The sequence below is a fragment of the Otolemur garnettii genome, unplaced genomic scaffold (genome assembly GCF_000181295.1).
Source record: "Otolemur garnettii isolate 467f Iridium unplaced genomic scaffold, OtoGar3 scaffold00066, whole genome shotgun sequence".
Classification (NCBI taxonomy): domain Eukaryota; kingdom Metazoa; phylum Chordata; class Mammalia; order Primates; family Galagidae; genus Otolemur; species Otolemur garnettii.
Genome location: NW_003852461.1, coordinates 8,874,884 through 8,879,125, shown reverse-complemented (window position 1 = coordinate 8,879,125; position 4,242 = coordinate 8,874,884). Strand labels below are relative to the sequence as shown.

At 44.9% G+C, this 4,242-nt stretch overlaps 1 protein-coding gene across 1 annotated transcript in view; it reads right to left on the bottom strand.

Annotated features, from left to right (window-relative positions):
* The window catches only part of PATJ (PATJ, crumbs cell polarity complex component), a 379,729-nt gene that overhangs the window by 32,853 nt on the left and 342,634 nt on the right, over positions 1 to 4,242 (bottom strand). The gene's annotated exons all lie outside the window — the stretch shown is intronic.

The following is a 4,242-nucleotide window of genomic DNA, read 5'->3' as shown; positions in this document are numbered from 1 at the left end:
TTAGCCGGTTGAGCTATAGGTGCCGAGCCCCTCTGTTTGCTTTTATTGATGGTTTCAATCATCGAAGCAGAGAAGGTATAATCATTTGAACTATTTTTGCTCCCCATAAAATTGAAAACATTTTCTACGTTGCTACCTAGAAAATATACTCTATACTAAAGAAAAATATAGCTAGAGTATAAATGCAGTTGACTGATTGGCACTGTGTGTCATTTGGGACTACATTCAACATGCGTTCCCTTATGACCTAAAGTGCATTTAATATTTCACTAAAGCAAGTATAATGAAACCTGGGTTAATAGAAACTTGACCAAATAAAACCCTCAATCATAGGAGAAAGCAGAAAATATTAAGGGAAAAAAGCTTTCTAGAGATGGCATTCTTTTCCTTGAAGATTTTCCTAGAGGCAGTAATAATTTAGTCCCATCTGTTATTCCTCCATTCCCTGCCTTCTTTTTGTTTAGATACATAGCTGAGGTCTGCAGCATGTAGTCGCTGACGGCTGGTGGCTCTTCTGGGAGAACTGCACACACAGGAAGGGCAGCACTGCCAGTAATGAACCCTGCCTCTGCCAGACTGTTGACCTGCATCAAAACTTTACGCTAAGCCTAAGACCATTATTATTAGTTGATAAATTATAACTTGGTCCATTTCCTTAACTTTTATGCAAGTTATTTAGTATTTTAAGAATGAAAAAATTTATGGTGGCACCTGTGGCTCAAAGGAGTAGAGCGCTGGCCCCATATGCCGGAGGTGGCGGGTTCAAACCCAGACCCAGCCAAAAATTACAAAAAAAGAATGAAAACATTTCAGGTGGCGCCTGTGGCTCAGTGAGTAGGGTGCTGGCCCCATATACTGAGGGTGGCGGGTTTGAACCCAGCCCCAGCCAAATTGCAACAAAAAATAGCCAGGCGTTGTGGCGGGTGCCTGTAGTCCTAGCTACTCGGGAAGCTGAGGCAAGAGAATCGCCTAAGCCCAGGAGCTGGAGGTTGCTGTGAGTTGTGATGCCATGGGCCTCTACCAAGGGCAACAGTGAAACTCTGTCTCTTAAAAAAAAAAAAAAAAGAAAGAAAGAAAAAATTTCAAATATACAGAAAATTTCAAATTCAAGGATTCCAAAGTTAAAAGAATTATATAGTAGCCACCCATGTGTATAATACCTACATTCCACAGTTGTTATTTTGCTGTATTTCATTACATATTAATTCATCTATTCCTCATTCAACTCGTTTTTTTTTTTTAAGACAATCTCACTTTGTCGCCTTCAGTAGGGTGCTGTGGCATCACAGCTCACAGCAACCTCAGACTCTTAGGCTCGAGCGATTCTCTTGTCTCAGCCTCCCAAGTAGCTGGGACTATAGGCAACTGCCATAACACCCAGCTATTTTCAGAGACGAGGTCTCACTCTGGCTGAGGCTGGTCTCTAAACTGTGAGCTCAGGAAATCCACCCACCTCAGCCTCCCCAAGTTCTGGGATTACAGGCTTGAGCCACAGCGCTTGACCTAAGTCATTCTTTATTAATGATTCATTTCAAAGTAAGTTGTAGATATCAGCATACTTCATACTTCATAGTGGATATATGTATATATTTAAAGAAGAGTTTTTTATTGTTTTCTTGAAGGATATAATTTAAATAAATGCTATTATAATAGATAACTAGTCAGAATTGAGAAAGCATATTATAACTTTCACCTAAAAAAAAAAAAATCACAGAATGTGTTTACTGAGGCTTTGTAAATAATATACTTTGCCAGACTCTGTTCCCTGAGGAAAAACTTCCTGAAGTGTTTTTCTCCTAGGCATACTTTCCTCTGCAGAGTAGAGATACTTCTTCCTGGTTGGTGAGAAAGGCCATCTTGAAAATTTTTTTTTTCAGTTTCTGGCCAGGGCTGGGTTTGAACCTGCCACCTTCGGCATATGGGCCAGTGCCCTACTCCTTTGAGCCACAGGTGCCGTCCCCATTAAAAATCTTAAAGAAAGGGACTTGGTGGCCCCAAGGCTAGAAGCTCTCTTTTTCATTTTTTGAGATTGTGCCACCCTGGGTAGAGTGTCATGGTGTCATAGCTCACAGCAACCTCAAACTCTCAGGCTCAAGTGATCCTCTTGCCTTAGCCTCCCAAGTAGCTGGGACTACAGCTCCCACTACAACGCCCAGCTATTTGTAGAGACCGCATCTAGCTCTTGCTCAGGCTGGTCTCGAACTCTTAAGCTCAAGGGATCCTCCCACCTGGGCCTCCCAGATTGCTGGGATTACAAGTGTGAGCCACTGTGCCCAGCCTAGTTCTCTCTTACTGGACCAACTTCTAGGGATTAAGGTTATAATCTCCTTAGCCCTTAAAAGAAGGCATTGCTCTCCCTAGGGGTCCTGTAGGAATCTTCTTTTTGTCCACCAGGGTTAGGGGCTTCAACTCATGATGATATAAGACACTCATTTTTATTTTCCACAGTCAATTACCAGCCTTCTTCTAATTAGCCACACAAGGGAAACTCTCATATCATCTCAGCAATAATTTTAATGACAAGGGAATGATAAAATATATTTACTGTTTTAAAAAAATTGAATTAAACTTCTATTCTCTGCAGTGAAGATTCTGTGCAAGAAGTTAAAGGATTTGATCCTTTGTTCCAGATTTCCAAGATCTGACTGTTCATATTCATATACCAGATAAACGAGTATGGGTGGCTTTTTTTTTTTTGAGACAGAGCCTCAAGCTGTCCCTCTGGGTAGAGTGCCGTGGCATCACAGCTCACAGCAACCTCCAACTCCTGGGTTCAACTGATTCTCCTGCCTCAGCCTCCCAAGTAGCTGGGACCACAGGCGCCCGCCACAATGTCCGGCTATTTTTTGGTTGCAGCTGTCATTGTTGTTTGGCGGGTCCGGGCTGGATTCGAACCCACCAGCTCAGGTGTATGTGGCTGGTGCCTTAGCCGCGTGAGTCACAGGTGCTGAGCTGGTTTTTTTTTTTTACATTGAATGATACAGCTTCTAAATGTTAGCTCTGTTCTTAACCTGAGTATAAACTTCACTAATCATGAAGATGCTGGTATATACTCAACAGTGTACCGTCATGAGGGTGGGGAGGGGGACAGAAATCCAGCCCCACCCACCTCCTGGGCAGTCCAGACTCTTCTCCAAGCACAAACCCCCAACACCCCGCTGTGCCTTGTGTGTCTCTGTCTGGGATGCTGCTTCTGCTCCCAGACCCCCTCCCCCCCGCCCCTGCCCGGGAGTGAGACCCAGTAGGGCCTCCTCTGAGCAGCTCTCTCAAACTCTGACAGGGACAATAATTTGTCTCTGTACAGCTCATTCTGCATTCTAATTCCCCACATACCACGAGGCTTTAATGAAATCATTCAACAAGCGTGAGCCTTCCACGAAGGACGAAGCCAGGTGTGAAGCCCGAGGTGGGGAGGATGAAGGCACGGTTTACAGAGGGGAGGAAGCTACCTGCTGCCACCTTAACCTCAGACACCACCCTCCCCCGTCCCCTTCTAATCCCTCAGAAGAAGCAGAGGAATCAACTGAGAACAGACAAACCCCCTCTAGAGGGGCCTTCACTGCACCTCCAGTTCCTGCTGTTACACAAGTGTGTAGGAGTCATCACTGACCGTCACTCTGGAATCCCACAGCAGCAGTGTCTTAGGCATTTGCTGCCCCAATCGATTGAACCCAGGAGTTGGAATCCAGAAATGCAAAACAAGCAAACAAACAAAAAAATCCAAACTAAAAATGGCATTTATTGGGTTGGATTGCTTTGAAGATTCCCTAAGACAAGCTCGCTAACTTGTAACCCTACTTGAACAGCAGTGGTTTCCCTCCCCCATTTTCTAACACCCATCAGGCCAAGACGCGGCAAACTGCTTGTGAGTACACGCAGCAGACGCACCCGTGTGCTCACCGCAGCCTCAGAGCAGCTTCTCAGCACAGCCTTGGAGACGCTGCAGGGCTAAGCCTGGGACTCTAACCACGGAGCACTAACAGTCAGGTTTTTAACCTCCACACAGACCTATCCCTAACCCACACAAGAGCACATGGAGTCACATGCAAGTTTCGGTGGTTTCCTTATGGACCACAGGGACCAAACACAGACTCCACACCTTGATTTTTTTCAGCCTTTACAATGAAAAAAATACAGTGAAATGTACTTTCTTAAAGAAAGTGGCACTTACATCAGCCTTGCAAATAAACATAAGGTGTTTGCGAGCCCAGGGATGTCACCCACTGAGCCTCCCTCCCACAG